We start from the raw sequence: 20,699 nt of genomic DNA, 5'->3' as shown, positions 1-20,699 counted from the left end.
GCTAGGCTCTCCACCCACATTACTTCCTTCATTTTGCCTCATGGGCAGGATCTCAGATTACTCAACACAAAGGAGAGACTATGATGCATCATGGGAGATGTAGTCTGACCAGGAATCCTGGCCTATAGAGAATAATGGGAGCATGAAGCACCAGAATTACAACTCCTATGAGGCACTGTACCAATATTTCCAAATCAAAAGTTTTAATTTTTTGGCCAAAATATTTTGGTATTGGAATTTTTGCTGCTCAAAAATTATCTAGTTGAATTGTTTTTCAAGTTGTTGTTTCAGTTTTTAAATGGAAAATTTTTTGACCAACTCTACTAAATAACTTTGTGGTGCTGGTATCGGGGAAGTAAGCTACAGTATTTACTTTATTGGGAGATTCTACCAGGGAGGAACTATCCAATCACTATGTTCACAAAACCTGGCCTCAAAGATTCTGTTTGGAAAATCCTTAAGGTTGATAGCTATGTATGAGAGATATAAAAACAACATCACACCTATGAGATGAAGGACATTTGTATATATTAGAGAAAACCCAGCTGGATGTGGATACATAAAATGCTGTTCTACACAGGTCTTGTCTGCACACAGAAGTACCACTTGAACTATACCAGTATAGTTACACCAGTACCACCCCTACTGCGAATACAGTTATTACTGGTAGAAGAGTTCTTTTAGTGGTATAATATATTTCCATACTGGAAGAGGGTTAAGCTACACTGGCAGTTTTATACTGGTATAACAGTGTCCATATTAGGGCTCGTGCTAGTATGACTATTTTAGTTAAAAGAAAAATCAAGCCCCTAACTGACATATTTATAGTATTGCAAAAACTGAGGTTAGACTACACATCAGAGAAGTGAGTAAAATTGCAACATGTGGTTACATGTTTACTCTGGGTCATTGACTTCCAGTTTAAAAATTAATTGTGCTTGAGGGTTTTTGGTTTTTTTTTTTTTTAAACCTATCTGCTCTGAACACTCAGTCTGAAATCTAAATTTAAAAAGGTTTGAGATTTGGGTTTATTTTATTACTATTAGTCCTGTAGAGTCAACACACAGTTATACAAGTTAGATTGTTAACTAATTTCTAAATTCTGCACCCACTTCCTCTAGTGCAGGCTCACTGAAAACAATGAGGCTACACGGTCAGAAATGAGGACAGAATTTGGAAACAATAAGGATGCATGGGTGCAAACAAGAGCAGGCTCTACAGTTACACAGGAAAACAGACATACTTAGGGACACGTGATTTAACCATCACAACAGGCAGAATTAGACAACTTTATGCTATTTAAGAGAATACCGGAATTATTATTGACATGCTACAGACATTTCAATAGATCACTTAAGCATTATAGCATCCTAGTAATAATTTCCTTAGTATTCTTCTGAAAATGTTTATTTCTGCTTACCTTCTATTTTAATTATCTTTATGTTCCTGAGCCTACTCCCACATATTTTTCCAAACTTTTAAAAAAGATTCAATTCAGTTTTTATTTACAATGACTTGGTTTACAATTTCATTTCCCAGAGAGATCTAGAATAATTCAGTTTAGAGCTTCTAGGTTATTTCCCCTTTTGCTATCTCACATATCCCTTCCACTCCCTCATTACAAGGCTGTGACAAGCAAGATGAGCTGTGATTTTGCATTATCTGAGTCCCTATGTGTCAAAAAGTTGGGTTTATCAGGGCCAGACATCTTAACTTCTTTCACTTTAAAGTTTTAAGAAATTGTTCAGTATGGGGGGGAATTAGTAAACTAACCACAGCAGACTCTGATTCATCTTTCTACTGTCTAACTTTAATCCTTTCAGGTGTTTTATGGAGGAATGCAATCTCAATCATAAAGCAAACTTTTTCCCACACCAATGCCTCAGCATTGCGTGGGCAGTTTTCTCCGTTTGTTTGCTTTCCTTCACTTGTGAGATCTGTTTCTGATCTCATATTCAAAGGAGCACCTTGCTAGGTATCTTGTAAGCAGCATAAGCATTATGTTGCTGCTCTTTTTAGAGCACAATGTGCTCTCCAATAACCTCTTTGAGTATTACAGGCCTGCTGAAATAATTATTTATTAGCTACCAGCAATGTTCTTGATGTTGTGCAAGATACAAATAAAGACAGCTCTTCCCCCAGGAGTCTACAACAGACATAGAAAAGAAAAGCCACACCAAGAGGTCCAGAGGAAGAAATTAAATAAGAATAAATATTATTCCTTTTACAATTGTGCCTCGAGGCTGTGGCACCCTTATCCTTGACTCTGATCAGCAGTGTAGCAAGTGAGAGTCACTACCCTGGAGACCTTACAAGCTAAATACTTCCTTTGTCATGTCTGTTATTATCCCTATTTTACTGATAGGGAACTAAGATACAATTTGGCTTTTGCAATATTAAGGGATATGCCTAAGGTCACAAAATGTCTATAGCAGAGCTGAGAACTGAATGCAGGTTAATATCCATCTTGTCTATAAATATATGGTGTTCATTTTACCTACAGTCCCCCTTTTTAAAATGCTATGGTGGAGATGATATTTCACTGAAATGGGTTGGTGTTTGTGGGCCACTGAAGAAGGGTCTTTAGCAGAGGTTTAGATGGGGACAGGGTGAGGGCCTGGTGCAGTGGAAATAAGAAGTCATTCCATGCATAGGAGACAGCAAGAAGGACAGAAGAAAGAAGGAATCAGAGTGATGAGGTTGGTGTCACTGGTGGGGTTAAATGGGAAAGGAAGAATGCAGTGAGAAAGGCCAGGGTAGAGTCATGCAGGGCCTGGAAGGTCAGGGCAAGAGATCAGAATGAGCTGGGGGAACCAAAAAGGAACCCAAAAAGAGGAATGGTGTAACCTGACCAGGTACTGAAAAATAAGTAACAAGATTTAGTAACTTCTCTGGGTGTGCATGGTGAAGGAGATAGAGAAGTCAGAGAGGACCTCCTTGTTATGTTGTTTCACTGGCAGGGCTATCAACAATGGACAAAGGTGGGAGAGGAGAAGGCTTGAGGAGGTTTGCCCTGCAGTAACTCCCTGTTCAAGGATATTCATCTAGGCATATCAAATACACATTTGTGCATCTTCATCTGGAACTAACAGCTCTAAAGATCAGAGACAGTAGTTCCAAAGGAAAGGGAGAATTGCCCTACAAGGACTATTCACTCTCCCAAATTTATTATATAGAAGAAATCTTCAAGAAATATTCAAATGTGCTGAGTCCCTAGCTTGAAAATTTTGGTTTGTCAGGCACATTCATTGCCATTTGTGTAGCTAGCTCTCTGCTTAAAAGTTCATCCATTTCTGTCTATCATAATTACTACAGGTAAGAAGCTCAGGCTTGTCTGCAGGGATTGTTTCTTCGATATCTTGTTCAGTTCAGAGTGAGCATAGCCAGTGTGTTATAAATACTAAACCTACAAAATATACTAAAACACGGTTATCCCTGATAGAACAGTTTCTGCTGCCTGTCTTGTTCCAGGTGTGTTCCACAGAAGATATAATGCCATCAACACAGTGTATGATGGGTCAAAGAGTGTGCAAAATGGTGAAATATGCCTTTGTGACCCCAAAAAACTTTAATTTAAAAGTGAAAATTCCTCCTACTTTACTTGGGAAAGATTTCTTTTTTCAAAGTTAAAGAATTTTTCTTATTCCTATTTGCTGATCATCTTTAATAACACATTAGAATTAGCATGTAAATAGTGCTTTACATCTGCAGAGGTTTTTATGAACATTAAGGGCCACAACTAGCCACACTTATTCTGGGAACAACCTTAATGAAGGAAACAGGTCTCAGGGTGTGTAAGAGAGGCAGAGTCTGGCCCTGAGAGCCTGATTTTCCAAAAGGTAGGAATCAAATCAACAAAAATGCACCTATATGTGCACAAACATAGTCTGCATTAGGCATCAAATTCAAATCCATTGACAACTCCATTTCATCTACCCGAAATAAAATGCTGAAAGCAAAATGAGATCATTAAAGGGATGGCCTGCTAACCTGTACAAATGGATCTGAATCCAATTTTTGCCATCTAGTTTGTGATATTATAAAGGAAGCGTGGAATAGTAGGGAGGCATCCAGCTGGAATGGCTAGAACACAAGACTAAGTTAGGACACCTTGGTTCTAATTTGAACTCCCATACTAACTTGCTATCCAACCTTGGGCAAGTCACTTCCCTCCTCTGTGCCTCGTTTTCCGCATATGCAAAATGAGGCTAAAAATACATTCATTCCCACCTCACAGAGGTGCCAAGGGATGCTTGGGCTGCCCTTTGCAATTTTCACATGGAAGATGCTATCCACATGCTAAGTGTTATTATTCTTGAAGTCTATGCATCTATAGTCTTATATACTAATAATATACAGTAAAAATAAACAAATGTGGCATCAATGAACAATGGCAATCAACAGAGAAAACCCAAATTTAAAAAAAACAAAAGTAAGGAGGAATAGGTGGTATGGTGTACTAACTTTTCATTTTGGAAGACATGAGTTCAGGCCCTTGCTGAAATCACAAGTATAATGGCACTGATCATCTCAAACTAATCTCTAGCTGTGTACATTTTAAAACTATTGCAGGCAAATCTGCATGAAGTCTCCAGTCTCTGCAATAGTAGGGGTGTGTTGTACTGAAGATGAGGCATGAGGATGTGATGTATATCACTAAATTAATTCAAACAAAAAAACCCAACCAAATGTAACCCCTCTATTAACAGCTAGCTTACAAACAGTAATGCTTATTTTGCTAAGTTCAGATAAGAGTATAAGTATCCAGCTTTGCATAGCTTCTAATGGCTGACTAAAGCCAGGATGTCGGCATCATTAATATTGCACTATTCATCTTTATTGTGAAGAGTCATTTCCCAGCTGGAGTGCTTGAACGAACAGGTGAGGTAGAGAGAAAGTCTTGGGAAAATGCTAATTTTGCTAACAGAACAGTGCCAGCTGAAATCTGTATGAAAACAGGAAGTCTGTATTTAACTGGGTCTCTGCAGTGGTTCTGTCAGCCATCTCTGCTTCGTGCACTTATGTCTGGGAAGTATTCTTTGTAGTCAACAGAGCAGAGGACTAGAAGCTAGGACTTCGGGGTTCTGTTCCCAGAACAATTTTCTCTCTGACCTTCAGCCAGTCACTTAACTTTTCTTACTTGTTATGTTTCTGTGCATTTTTTACACCTCAAGAAAGGCTCCAAAAACTGGCTTATTCCCTCCAGAAAATTCTATTGATTTCTAAATTAAGCAGTCATAAAAGTACGAGACTGATAGACGTGGGAATCAAAACCTCCTCTCCTCTCTACAGAACCCCAGCATAGTGGCTCAGCTCTCTTCTGGAGCTCACCTGCATAGATGAGAGGGCAGTTCTAGCCAATCCTTGTCTATTGAGAATGACAAGGAGGGTGCCAGTTATTGACAATGGTGATGGAGTGGCACAATTTGGACTCCAGCTCACTTCCTCTTGGCTCTGAATCAAACACAAAAGGCTCAGAGTCATAGCACTTGATCCAACAAATTGAACCCTAATCATATTTTCTATTTCTCCGGAGACATTTAATTTCATACACTGAAATAAAGAAGCATTCATTTTCTTCCGCTGGTTTCACTCCAGGCTGCAAAGAGGAGATAGCATACTATGTGCAAAAGAAAAGAAACTTTGGACCATATGATAGAGAACAACAATAAAAAGATCACCACATCCACCAGTAAATATTTTTTATTTAATATTTTACATCCACATCAAGTACTTTTTCTGCTGCTGTCATCATTTATTTATTTATAACCTTAAAATGTCTCATTCATAATGGATGGCAATTAACTAAAGGACAAATTTGTTAACCTTATACATGTTGAGCAATCATTATATTTGTGAATAGACCCCCTGAGGTCCTGGGACATGTAGATAGGTTTTGAACATGTATTACGAAACTAGGTCCTATATTTTTTAAAAATCGAACAGCCAATTAAGCAGTAATAAAAGTTGCTACAAATTGCTTCCACATCAAATTCTGCCTGGGTACTTAAGTGGCATGTTTTAGTTACAATTACCACATCCATTTCCAAAGAATCCAATAGCGTACAAGGACAGTTTTCTGAGTATGCCTCAGGAGGCTATGAACTACCTCTATCCAGTTCTGAGATGGATCAATGTCCTTTTCAATACTATGCAAACCTGGGTAATTGAAATCCAGCTATAAAAGAAACTAGGTTAACCAGAGTTTGATTATTCCCTTCAAGACAGTAGTGAGTACGAATATTTGCCTGCTTTCCGGCCTGGCCATCTTTAAAGCTTCTCTTCATTTCGCTCCTGGGTTAGGAACACAGGGTGAAATCCTGGCCCCATTAAAGTCAAATGAAGTTTTGCCATTGACATCAGTGAAGCCAGGATTTCACAGCCAGAACTCAGCCTTTCTATATCCTACTGGTTGGCTCTTCCCTTCATCTTTAATCCTTTTAAGCAAAGGACTGGATGTCTCTCAGACCTTGGCACAGTGTTGGACTGCATTTAATGACGACTTCCTAAATCTTCTACAGGCATGTACAAAAGAGTTGATCATCTTCCATAAAAATGAAATTAGCTAAGAGCTCAATCACCCTTAGAGAATAAAAGCTGTTATAAATATGTGCTAAATATTATTAATTATTAAAAGACCATTGTCAAGATAAAAAGCACGGTTGGGCCTTCACCTGAGAACTACTGATAAGATCCAATTAAAGATATCAGTTACTTCAATCTAAAAGTACACTGTAGCATATTGACAAAACTATCACTTCTTATTCACACTGAATAAATAACACCTGTATATATCATTTTAAAACAATGCTTATGTTACTAAAAGTGTGCAAAAAAAACCCCACCCACAACTAGTTGTAACTTTATCTATGAATATTAATATTACACCAAATACCTGTCTACACATGTCTCTTTATAGAACAATGCTGCCTCAGGCATCTATAGTGTAATCTAGAACAATACTCTTCCAGTTTTCTGTGAACTTGTGTTCTTACAGTTTGTACACACACACCCCGAAAGCCTTATACCTATCAGTATATTTTATAGACATATTTACCAGCAATAGTCCTTTTAAAAACAAAGAAAATAAACAGAAAATATCTAACATGCTTTACTTTTAAGAGTGCAGAATTTAAAACACAGCCTACATACACTACAATTCAAACATCTGATTTTGCAAAGCTTTTTGTTCTTCTAAGAGCCTCCTAAAGTTAGGGTCCTACTGTATAGCAAGAAAGCAAGACTATAAAGCAGTTTGAGGTTCTTTTGGGAAGAAAAGCTTTTACGTATTGAACCCCATTATTTAACCTCTGTAAGCTAGGCTCAGGCACCACAACTCTCCAGAGCAAGACTCATTTTTACAATCTTGTTCCTACTTAACTAATCAGCTGTTAGTCTTGTGGAGTTGTCTTCTGCCTCTATCTTAACATAAAAAAAGGTCTTGCTAATAGGGCTTCTCTATTCAGTCTGTTCTGAGATAGGTGTTGTATCAACCAGGCAAGGTACTAACAAACTTCAACAGGACTTTATTTTCACCAAGCTGCTGCTGCACCCTCTGTAGCGCTCTCCCAGCCTCTCAACTCCTTCCCCCTCCTTCCTGTTTCCTGTCCTTTCAGACTCCCAACAGCCAGTGCTCCCAATTTTAATAATTACAAGCAACATCTAAACACCACAATAGGCCATGTAAGTCATAAAAACCCAGGTAATTCTTGCTAGATGAGAGAGCTACCTCCTTAGTGAGATGTTTCTGCTAATGGTTTTTTACAAATAAATTCTTCTCTGAATAATATGAGGATTTCCATCTGGGGCTCTGTCCACCACTGGACATCAATGCAAGTGAGTGAATAAAACTCAGTTTTAATTATGCCATTCACATTGCATTGGTTTACTAAGATAAAACTCAGGTAACAGGACCTTTGCCTGTTATGGTCTTCATAGGGCTATAGACCTGACTCAAAGAGAATATGTCAGACAGTGATGCAGAACACACTATGCAAGAGCCATTATGAGAAAGTGCTATTGTGAATTCAATGCTCTTTGAAGAATTTTTAAGGCATAGCGGTTGAGAAGTCATTGTTGCAGTCATGGGCATTTGTTGAAGAATGACATCCCTCTTTCTGTCACTGAATTTCAGATAGTAGAAAGCAGTCTGAGCCACGTTAGTAGCTCAAACAGTACCACTGTATGACAGTGCAGTAGGTTGGTCGGTGCAGAATCGTTCCAGATGCTCTGCATCATGTTGTCTTTGGCTCAGCTCACCCAGAAGGGGGTTTACTCTTGCAATAAGGGAACACATCAGGAAAAGTACAAGGCTAAGAAGTAAAAGCAATATAAGTCTGTGTATGTTCACAATGGCAGTAACAGCGACATAGAAAAAGTATAACTCCACCGGCAAACACTTCCTACCTAATAATGAACTTCCTTATCAGGAGGAGTTGTTTTTTTTAAAGAAAAGAACAGCTAGCTGCTTGTAATGCCTGATAATCACACAGAGTCTTTTCTCCTTTCAGGATACACAAACCACAGAACTCCAATGACTCACACAGAAAGAGCTTTTAAATATACCAGGGACGGAAGGGCATGCTGTTTTTGCCTTAAAACTTCCTGCCAAACTCAAACTGAGCATATGTAAATACTTTTTGGACAAAGTTTTAGCAATAATGAGAAATTCACCTCTCTGTAACCCTTCCGGTGAGAGAGCCTTGCCTATCTTGTGAACTGTCAGATTGTATCCTGTTTGCTGCACATATCCTTTTTTATTACTGTCGGAAGCGCAATATTGTAATCTATAAAACTACCGTCAGCACACCAAGGGCCATAGTGTCTCCTTGTGAGGATGTGACTCTCATTATCTTTAATAATTACAAGTTGTGCATGAGATGACTATATGTCAGTGGGAGAGGAGTTACTGGTCTATCATTTGGACCATATGCTCTTTGGGACAGGGACTGCAATTTACTAGGTTTCTAGAGTCTCTAGCACAAGAGGGCCCCAATCAGGTTGGCATCTTGATATTACTGCAACATAAACATTATATAATCAAATAACAGTCATCCATGGAACCACAAGTATGAATCCCAATAGAACTGACTCAGCCCCTGATCCTTCCAAAGTAAACACAGTGAACGTCACACACTTTACTATGTGCATGGTTATCAAAGGAGACCTTAAAAACTGAGGTTCTCTTTGCTATAGTGCACATCGGGAGTGAAATCATAGTCCCATCAAAGTCAATGACAAGACTCCCATTAACTTCAATGGGGTCAGGATTTCACCTGGGGGCTCTTTTGGGCAGGCTTCTTCAGGGGTCTGTTCTGTCTCACAGGCTGCCCAGCACATATATAGGGTTGCTCAGGGAAACAGTGAAGCCTGTTGGGCCACAGTGTCATCAATATGCAGATGTCAGGCATCTTTCTATTGAACTCAGACATGGCAATGTCTTTGCGATCCGGTACCTGGTCAAGGTTTGGACCTAGATGAGAATGAGTTGTCTGAAGCTCAATTCAGATAGGACAGAGAAGATTCTAGATGGGTTAGAGAAGCAATAAAGGTGAAATTCACCCCAGGGCAGAGAGCCAGCAAAAGGCCTATGTACTACTTAAGACCTCAAAGTAAAGTGCATTGGTCACTGGCCTTTTCTGGGACTCTGTACAGAGGTGGATTCCACCCTTAGTGTATTATAGGAACGGCATCTGTATACCCTTTGCCAATGGAGTTCTTATTCTGGGCAATTCTTCTGAATCCCTAAATGCCCCAGGAATGGCAATTTGCTGTAGCAGCCAGATGTATCATTTATTATTCGTAAATAGAGTGAAGATTACAACCATTTATCTGAGTGACAGAAATCCAGGCCTTTGTCACTCCCAGAGTGAAATACTCCACTGAGAACTGTAGACTGACACTTGAAGACCATATAGAAGTGGTGCAGAATACAGTAACTTATTTACTCAATAGGTGTAAGCTTCAGGGAGCATATGACACCATACCTCCAAGATTGCACTGGCTTCATTCATGCCATGAATGTTTTAAATGTACCCTCCCCAAGTGTTACAAGTGACTACATTTCAGTGGTGTTTTAATACGCATAGAGTGTTTAGGAAGAAAGGCTCTTTACAAATGTAAATTACTACACTATCATGTTTAATCCTGATTGTCATTTATCTTTCAGCCAAACTAATATCTCCCTCTTAATCTGAAAATTCTCACAAAATAATCGGGCAACGCAGTTATGCATTATCAGTACAGATACCTGTGGTCCACCAAACACTGTAGGAAAACCTAAAGGTAATTTCAAAATAAACTATATGAAGAACATATGCTTTATTTTTGTACTTAATTCACATTAAAAAACAAAAAATTCCAAAGATACCTGAATCTGTTCCAGAATTTCAGGCTCACTGCATGGTGGCATCACAGAAACCAGGGTCTCTTACCCCAAATATTAGGTGCAGCTTGTAGAAAAGTCCATGGGGCTTTGTTTCTATGGTGCTGAGGAGCTTGCAGACTTCTAGAAGGAATGCTGCAGTGGGGAAGCAGACTGTGGTCAGCTGGAAGCTGGGAAGAGCAGATAGGGCTAACTGAGGAGACCAAAGAAAGCCTTACTTTGGAACCTTTTCACTGAAAAATGTACGTGGTCAAGTTGCTAGTGGACAGGGGCCAGGGACAGGGCCCTTCTTGCACAATTTAGGTCTAATGTAATCCATAGGACAAGAGGCTTTGATTATCTTAATTAAAAAGCCAACTAAATACCTACACAATAAAGCTGACAGTTTTGTTATACAATGTAGAGGTCTCATCAATTTCAGTTTACATAACATTACAGCACAGTTATGTTTCTGAACCCTCACTTCTCATTACCATCCATGTGTGCATCAGTCTGTGTTCAAACAGCTCTTTGCAGGTCCCAAGGATAATGAGCCCACAGAGGCTACCACAGGAAGGAACTGTAACTGCTGGATGTGATGACAGAAAAATTGTGACTCATGTGAAAGCCAAGTACTTGGGGCAACGTGATTCACACACATTTATAAAGTTTAGCTGCCAAGCCCATCTAGTTCCTCAGGACAAAAGAAACTCACTAAACTAGCTGCTCCCCACAAGCACCAAATAGGATATCCGCTAAAAAGTCAATTGTAAATAAGCTTACAGAAGAAAAGTGCCACTGAACATACTGTACAAAGTTCCTGTACATTTCATTTAACAGTGCTATAATTATACCTAGCACCTCCATGTGACGGAACCATCAGGTCTTCCATAGAACAAGGAACTTCTATGTGTCTAAACCAGATTGTGCTTATCACTGTACCATGAATGCCCAATAAAGTTACCATCACCACAATATAAAGACCCACAAGTGCTCCACTACCTGCTGTTCTTCCCCTTAAGGAGCCAGGGAAGTCTATAGTTAGCTTTAAAAAAAAAAAAAAAAAAAAAAAAAACCACACACCCTGCATTTCTTTCTCCTGCATATTCTTTTAAGATTTGCAGTCACCCCTCACCCCCCCCCCAGTGCTCAGTCTTTTCTTCATATTTCTGTGGCCCACATTATGCCTGGATGAATCAGTAGACTGAAGAAAAGTCAAAGCTTCTGTTAAATCCTTGCCTTTGTTAGCACTAGCAAAGTCCTACAGCAGGAGTTCTCCACCTTTTACATAACACAACCCACTTTTTCATACCAGGATCATCTTCAAGTGTCCCTGCCTTCTAGGCAGGACTCCCTCTCCTTAAATAATAGTGGATCAATAGAGTGCTTGGACCACACCCTCTTCCCATAGAGACACGCACTCTAACAGCTGTTTGCAACCACCAGGTTGAAAACCTGTGTCCTATAGTCATGAGATCTAGCAGAAAGATTCAGATTTTAGGCCTACTGTAATCAAGTCCATGGGGGTAATTATGTGGGGTTGTAATGGGGCTCACTCACTCACTCTGGTGCCTCCTTCTGGCTGTCTTGGGGATAAGCACATGTTAGTGCGCTCTCTTCTGGTGGTGCCTCACCACCATTATTCCTGCTCTAGGATCCACATCTCTCCAACGACCATGGCATCCTCTTCAGTGACACATCCCTCTGGCCATGCCACACACTGTGCTTCCTCCTTCCAGGGGACCTGCAGTCTGCTGTTCAGCCACTTTCCTTAGTGACTACTGCAGCAAATTGTCTGGCTGCTTCCTCGTGGCCCCAGCATCCTCTTTGCCCTTGCCTCAGGGCCTCAGCCTGCAAACCCCAGCAGCCAGCCAAGAGCCATCACTTGCTCTCCTAGTCCCTGCTAGCAGCACTGCTCTGTCCAGGGTGCAGGCAATTCTCTCAGCCCTCCAGGGACACAGTCCTTCCTTCCTGGGCTCCCAGCAGAGAACTGCACTCCTGTCCTGAAGCTCCCTTTTTTATATGGGCCTGCTTGGCTGCTCCCTGCAACCCATCTCGGATTGGCTGCCTCCTGCACAGCCTCCCTAGGGCTCTATTAACCCCTTAGAGCCCCATGTAGGGCTGGAGCCCCATCACAGGGTGTACTTGGTAATTTGCTACAAAGATCACTGCTACCCTGAAACCCTTCTCTGTGGCTTGCATAGACCACTGAAGGGAGAGGAAGTACATATATCAGGCAAGACTGAGACAGAGCTGTGGGAGACTTAAAAGATGCCTGGTGAGAGCCAAGAAATTTGTTGATGTAGATTAGATGTGCATTTTTGTGTGTATGATTATCAACCTACCTTTCTGAACATCAGGTCCTACGGGCCAGACTCTGTCACCCCTACACACATTGAGTCCCATTTCCTTCATGAGGACTTCCCTCACAATAAGGTCCCACTCCATTAAGTAAATGTGTCAGGATGTGGCCCATAATGTTTATAAAAAAACCTTTGCAGATGTGAAGCACAATTTAAATGCAAATTATTAGATGTTATTAAAGATGATCAACATCTAGGAGCAAGAAAACTCATTGGATGAATTTAATGCTGATGCCCTGTGCTCCATCTATCAATAATGGCCCTATGCAGTATTGTTTTAGCCGTGTTCTTGGAGAGACAAAGTGGATAATAGTGGTAATAGCTTTTATTGAAGAAGAGCTCTGTGTAAGCTCAAAAGCTTGTGTCTCACCCACAGGAGTTTATCCAATAGAAGATATTACCTCACCCACCTTGTCTCCATAATGGCCCTGTTACTTTTATGGATTTTCAGGCACTGTGATCTGCAGGCCACACTCCTGTGATTTCCCCTTATTTGCCCATCCCAGCAGATGTCACCACACAGCACACTGACTCCTCATATATCTGAAGACACATCATCCCTTCCAATACCTTCTAATGCACAAAGGGCCCTTTTCACTACAAGGGGAGGGAGTACTTCTGAAATCATTATTTCTATTAGTATTCATTTATGCAAGGGCATTTTCTTGTGTGTGGACAACCCAGAAGTCACCACAGCAAGAAATAGTATTGATAAGCTGTAGAAAGACAATTAATTCAGGGAAATCCTATGTCCTGTATTATACAGAAGGTCAGACTAGAAGTTCACAGTGGTCTCTTATGGCCTCATACTCTATGAATAAGATGCAGTGAGATAACTAAAAATAGAAAACACCTTGTTACCATGTTTCTGGGGCTGGACACGGACACAAGAGAATGTGTTTTGGTCATAAGGACACTGTTATAAACTATCAGCACATGTAATAGGTTCTCTGCACCCAGAGTGTTTATCAAAGCTCAAATTAAAGGGGAAGTTGTAGGGGTGGCAAAGGGAAAACAAAGTTCCTCTTCTCAAAATAAATCAATCATCTTAATCTCATAGGCAAGGACAGAAGTATTTCCATTAAATATTTACTATTCAAGCCCTGCTTGTCACAGTCCCTATGAACTTTGATTTATTTCCTAGAGGTTCAATTCTATGCAGTCTTCCACCAAATTAATATACAACATTAGTTCTACGCTATAGTTGTATATAGTTCTATATGCAATTAGCCAAGCAAACTCACTTTGCACCTTTTTTTTGCTTATTGACTGTTTTCTTTTTTTAATCTCTGGAGTCTGTACTTCCTCCTTCCTCTTTCAATGTTCCCCTGTAATCAAAGATACAGAGGAGATCATGGAGGAAGAGTCCAGTCAATACAATCATATGTTGCAAGCAATCTAAAAATTACACAGTGGGACTCAGCTCTCCCTTACAGTTCTCCCAAACAAATAAATAAAGTGAGATTCCACTGGTTAAAACACTTTACAGTGTGCAATCCCTGTCCCTTTTCAAACACGCACTCCTCCCACATGGAGAGTTAGTGGGAAGTGGGGGAACTTGAAAATGTGTAACTAATTATTTATTCATATTATTAAAAGCTCAGCACCAGCTGTTGCAGTGCTGTAGACTGAATGGTGATCAATACGTTGATTTCAGCTGTGATTGCACGTCACCAGCCATTGCTGCAGTGAACCTGTATAAGTGCAAAGGAGACAATACTACAAGCAGTTTGGATGCCAGACCTCTCAGATGCCTGGTTTTTATAATAATGGCTTTAGAAATAGCAAAACATCATACTATTTTACTTAAAATGGAGAGTGGTGGAGGAGAAGCGTTGAGTAGGCCATGGACAAAAGTGATAGGTTAGGCTCATCATGATCACAAATGCCACTCCTGTAGATATATAACTAAATAATTAGTAACACAATTCACACATGCATGCTCTCTCTCATGCAACTACTTGATTATTTGTGAGAGGTTTAATCATTTTTCCTCTATAATATTCTGGTTCTGAACACTTGTGTTTATTCAAATATCTTGATATTAATGATGGGTGAACCTCTAGCAAGTTTGGAGGGTCCATCAGGATAATAATCACCTATCAGTATTTCCTTGGTCCAGAAAGCAGCATGGAAGTCTTGCTAGGAGAGATTTGGAACTACACTCACATGATATTTTCTAACTGTATTTTGGTTCTTCTGCTTCCAGCTGAAAACAGGAAGTGATACAATAAAATGTATCAAAGTGAAAAAAGAAAAGTTAACTGAATTTTTTCCGTTTGGTTCAGGGTTGGCTTAGATTTTGGCTGAGGATCTGAGAAGATATTTGTTTTATCTGAATCACTTCACCCACCCTTAACTGGTATCCTGTCTTTTAAAAATACATTTGGAGGCTTATCCATGCTTCCAATAGTAAATAGGCCCTATACAATAATAAGAGAAGCTTCTCATAACCTCAGGAAATTGCCCAATAGCTTCAGAGCTCGGGTGGTTTCAAGCATCACAAATTAATTACTGAGGTACTGTCAAGGTTCCCTCCCCACTCTGAACTCTGGGGTACAGATGTGGGGACCTGCATGAAAACCCCCTAAGATTATTTTTACCAGCTTAGGTTAAAACTTCCCCAAGATACAAACTATTTTACCTTTTGCCCTTGGACTTTAATGCTGCCACCACCAAGCGTCTAACAAATATATAACAGGGAAAGAGCCCGCTTGGAAACGTCTTTCCCCCCAAAATCCTCCCCAAACCGTACACCCCCTTTCCTGGGGAAGGCTTGATAAAAATCCTCAACACACACCCAAAACCCTTGGATCTTAAGAACAATGCATCTCCCCATCTGGTATGAAGCCACTGTAGCACAGCATGATCGGTTTGCAGGTGGAAACGCCGTCCCCAAACATATGGGCGTAGCTTTTCCAGAGCGTAGACAATGGCGTAACATTCTTTTTCACTGACTGACCAGTTGCTTTCCCTCTCAGACAGCTTCTTCCTGAGAAACACTACAGGGTGGAATTCTTGATCCGGTCCTTCCTGCATTAAAACTGCTCCCACACCATGCTCGGACGCATCTGTGGCTACTAGGAACGGTTTGACAAAGTCTGGGGCCCTTCGCACAGGGTCAGACGTGTCGCTTTAAGAGATCCACTTCATGGACACTACGGTGCTAATAAGGGATGGTCACATAAACACCACCCTATATCGGAAACCTACTGACCCCTATTCCTACCTACATGCCTCTAGCTTTCATCCAGATCATACCACTCGATCCATTGTCTACAGCCAAGCGCTACGATAGAACCGCATTTGCTCCAACCCCTCAGACAGAGACAAACACCTACAAGATCTCTATCATGCATTCCTACAACTACAATACCCACCTGCTGAAGTGAAGAAACAGATTGACAGAGCCAGAAGAGTACCCAGAAGTCACCTACTACAGGACAGGCCCAACAAAGAAAACAACAGAACGCCACTAGCCATCACCTTCAGCCCCCAACTAAAACCTCTCCAACGTATCATCAAGGATCTACAACCTATCCTGAAGGACAACCCATCACTCTCACAGATCTTGGGAGACAGGCCAGTCCTTGCTTACAGACAGCCCCCCAATCTGAAGCAAATACTCACCAGCAACCACACACCACACAACAGAACCACTAACCCAGGAACCTATCCTTGCAACAAAGCCCGTTGCCAACTCTGTCCACATATCTATTCAGGGGATACCATCATAGGGCCTAATCACATCAGCCACACTATCAGAGGCTCCTTCACCTGCGCATCTACCAATGTGATATATGCCATCATGTGCCAGCAATGCCCCTCTGCCATGTACATTGGCCAAACTGGACAGTCTCTACGTAAAAGAATGAATGGGCACAAATCAGACGTCAAGAATTATAACATTCAAAAACCAGTTGGAGAACACTTCAATCTCTCTGGTCACTCAATCACAGACCTAAGAGTGGCTATCCTTCAACAAAAAAGCTTCAAAAACAGACTCCAACGAGAGACTGCTGAATTGGAATTAATTTGCAAACTGGATACAATTAATTTAGGCTTGAATAGAGACTGGGAATGGATGAGTCATTACACAAAGTAAAACTATTTCCCCATGCTATTTCTCCCCCCCACCTCACCCCCCACTGTTCCTCTGATATTCTTGTTAACTGCTGGAATTAGCCTACCTTGCTTGTCACCATGAAAGGTTTTCCTCCTTTCCCCCCCTGCTGCTGGTGATGGCTTATCTTAAGTGATCACTCTCCTTACAGTGTGTATGATAAACCCATTGTTTCATGTTCTCTCTGTGTGTGTGTGTGTGTGTGTGTGTGTATATAAATCTCTCCTCTGTTTTTTCCACCAAATTCATCCGATGAAGTGAGCTGTAGCTCACGAAAGCTTATGCTCTAATAAATTTGTTAGTCTCTAAGGTGCCACAAGTACTCCTTTTCTTTTTGCGAATACAGACTAACACGGCTGCTACTCTTAAAGGCCTTCTGACACTCTTCGGTCCACTGAACAGCATTTGGCTGTTTCTTTTTGGTTAGGTCTTTCAGTGGGGCAGTGATTTGGCTGTATTGTGGTACAAATTGCCTGTAATATCCGGCCACACCTAAGGAGGATTGGACCTGTTTCTTTGACTTTGGGACAGGCCACTTTTGGATAGCATCCACTTTGACCTGTAGGGGGTTGATAGTTCCTTGACCCACTTGGTGTCCAAGGTAAGTCACTCTGTTTAGGCCTATTTGACACTTCTTAGCCTTAACAGTTAGTCCTGCCTCCCTTATGCACTAAAAGACTTTTTGTAGATGTTCCAGGTGTTCTGCCCAGGAATCCGAAAATATGTCCACATCATCAAGGTAGGTGACGGCATATTCTCCTAATCCCACTAGGAGACCATCTACAAGTCTTTGGAAGATGGCGGGTGCATTCCACAGCCTGAAAGGGAGTACATTAAATTCATACAGCCCATGTGTGGTGAAGGCTGACTTTTGCTTGGCGGATTCATCTAGCGGTACCTGCCAGTACCCCTTGGTTAAGTCCAAGGAAGAGATGAACTAGGCCCATCCCAGGTTCTCCAATAGTTCATCTGTGCGTGGCATTGGATAGTTGTCTGGGTGAGTTGCAGCATTTAGCTTACAGTAGTCCAGGCAAAAACGTATCTCCCCATCTGGTTTGGGAACTAGAACCACTGGAGATGCCCATGCACTGCCAGAGGGGCTGATTACCCCCATCTGTAGCATATCCTGGATCTCCTGTTCTATAGCAGTTTTAGCTTGAGGAGACACCCGGTAATGTTGGACTTTAATTGGGTGAGCATTACCTGTGTCAATGGAGTGGTATGCCTATTCAGTCAGACCTAGGGTGGCTGAGAACATTGGCACGTAGCTAGTGCACAGCTCCTTGATCTGTTGTCGCTGCATACGCCCAAGGGTCATGGAAAGGTTCACCTCTTCCATGCCATCAGCACTTTTCCCTTTGCAGTAGACACCTTCAGGCCACTCAGTTTCATCTCTTCCCTGGGCTGTAAACTGACAAACCTTTAATTCTCTGGAATAAAAGGGCTTTAGAGAATTAGTATGGTACACCTTAGGCTTTCATTTGGAGGTGGGGAATGCTATGAGATAATTAACAGTTCCTGGACCGTGAATGGCCCTTCCCACAACGCTTCCATTTTATGGGTCTGGAGTGCCTTTAAGACCATGACCTGGTCCCCTACTTTGAAGGAACGCTCTCTGGCATGTTTATCATACCAGGCTTTTTGCTCTTTTTGAGCATCCTGTAGGTTTTCTTTAGCAAGGGCTAAAGAGGTTCGGAGGGTGTTTTGTAGGTTGGTTACAAAGTCCAGAATGTTAGTTCCTGGAGAAGGTGTAAACCCCTCCCATTGCTGCTTCACCAACTGTAATGGCCCCTTAACCTCGTGGCCATACACAAGTTCAAATGGTAAAAACCCTAAACTGGGATGTGGTACAGCTCTGTAGGCAAAGAGCAACTGCTGCAACACTAGGTCCCAATCATTGGAGTGCTCATTTATGAATTTAGGTATCATGGCCCCCCAAAGTTCCATTGAACTTCTCCATCATGCCATTTGTTTGATGGTGGTAAGGAGTGGCAACCAAGTGACTTACCCCATGAGCTTTCCAAAGGCTTTCCATAGTTCCTGCCAGGAAATTAGTTCCTGCATCTGTGAGGATGTCGGAGGGCTAACCTACCCTGGCAAAAATGTCTGCTAGTGCCTGGCACACACTTTTAGCTCTGGTGTTGCTTAGAGCTACTGCTTCCAGCCATCGGGTGGCAAAATCCATGAAAGTCAGTATGTACTGCTTTCCTCAGGGTGTCTTTTTCAGAAAAGGACCCAGAATATCCACAGCTACTCGCTGAAATGGAACTTCAATGATGGGGAGTGGCTGGAGACGGGCTTTGACCTGGTCTTGGGGTTTTCCCACTCTTTGGCATACCTCACAAGACCGGACATAGGTAAAAACATCCTTGCCCATTCCCTCCCAATGGAATGACCTTCCGAAACGGTCTTTGGTCCTGTTCACCCCAGCATGGCCACTAGGATGATCGTCGGCTAAGCTCAAGAGCTTGACCCGGTACTTAGTTGGAACTACCAACTGTCTCTGAGGATTCCAGTCTTCCTGGTGTCCACCAGAAAGAGTTTCCTTGTATAAAAGTCCTCTTTCTACAACAAACCTGGATCGATTAGAAGAGCTGAGAGGCGGTGGGTTGCTCCGTACCACTGTCCAAGCTCTCTGGAGGCTTTCATCTGCTTCCTGTTCAGTCTGGAACTGTTCCCTTGATGCTGGAGACATCAGTTCCTCACTGGATTGTGGACGTAGGCTTGGTTTCTCTGTAAGCAATGTAGGGGATGGGGCTGTTTCCATTGACTGTGAACCACTCTACGCTGGTGTACTATGTTGGGGTTCAGGCTCCGGCTGAGCCTCTGGTGTAGGGTTATCGGCTGCTGCCAGTTCAGGTTTGGTGGGGCCCTCTGGTGTTGGGGTTGCAAGTACTGGATTCAGTGCTGGCAGTGGGTCTGGTGCTGGTTGTTCCGCCGGTTCCAGTTCTGGGACTAGCTCTGTCTGGGTCTCTGTGATTGGATCCACTACTGCTGTTGCAGACATTGGCCTGGGGTCTGGGTCTATCACCTCTGACCGGGTCCTCGTAGAAGTTTCTGGAACAGAGCTAGGTGTGATGGCTTGTTTAGCCTGGCTGCGGGTGACCATTCCCACCTCTTGGCTAGCTTCACATGGTTGGCCAAGTCTTCCCCCAACAGCATGGGGATGGGATAATCATCATAGATTGTAAAAGTCCACGTTCCTGACCAGCCCTTGTACTGGACAGGCAACTTGGCTGTAGGCAAATTGAAAGAGCTGGACCTGAAGGGTTGAATTGTCACTTGGATCTCTGGGTTGATTAAATTGGGGTCCACTAAGGAAGCATGGATAGCCAATACTTGTGCTCCGGTGTCCCTCCACGTGGTGACCTTCTTCCCCGCCACACTCACAGTTTCCCTCCGCTCCAAGGGTATCTGGGAGATATCTGGGCTTGCGGACCTCTGGTGTGATTCCAGTGCAATGAACTGTAATCTATTGGGGTTCTTGGGGCAGTTGGCCTTCACATGCCCCAGCTTCTTACATTTAAAATATCGTTCAGCTGACAGATCACTGGGGCGAGGTGGGTTGCTGGAGAACGGTGTGGTGGGACGATAAGGTGTCTGGAGGGTTCCTTGGGGAGTAGTTGGGGCTTTGGGCTGCCCTGGTAGTAGGGTGTGTTCCATTTGCATTAGGAAGGGCAAATTTTCTGGAGATTTTAACACTTGCTCCTGATATCCAGGCATCCCAATGTTTCACAATGTGGTAGGCATGTCAGGTAAATGACACATCTGGTTTCTACCTTAGGGCTCTGAACCACTGACGGGAATGCTCAGGGGTTAGCCCCATTCTGACTCTCGCCTTGGTTTTAAA

The 20,699-nt window shown here is 42.0% G+C and overlaps 1 long non-coding RNA gene across 6 annotated transcripts in view; it reads right to left on the bottom strand.

Annotated features, from left to right (window-relative positions):
- Nucleotides 1-7,597: 7,597 nt before the first annotated feature.
- Nucleotides 7,598-20,699, bottom strand: part of LOC122460194 — a 129,475-nt gene continuing 116,373 nt past the window's right edge. For 3 of the 6 annotated variants that reach the window (XR_006281325.1, XR_006281323.1, XR_006281328.1), the window contains 3 exons: nt 13,971-14,054; nt 10,370-10,554; nt 7,603-9,472 (listed from right to left, as the gene is read on the bottom strand). This is a non-coding gene — a long non-coding RNA (uncharacterized LOC122460194). Of the gene's footprint in view, nt 9,473-10,369; nt 10,574-13,970; nt 14,055-20,699 lie in introns of all 6 variants that reach the window. The other 3 variants (XR_006281327.1, XR_006281326.1, XR_006281324.1) reach the window with 3 other exon arrangements.

This window comes from Dermochelys coriacea, chromosome 5 (assembly GCF_009764565.3).
Source record: "Dermochelys coriacea isolate rDerCor1 chromosome 5, rDerCor1.pri.v4, whole genome shotgun sequence".
Classification (NCBI taxonomy): domain Eukaryota; kingdom Metazoa; phylum Chordata; order Testudines; family Dermochelyidae; genus Dermochelys; species Dermochelys coriacea.
This window is presented reverse-complemented; position numbering and strand designations above follow the sequence as displayed.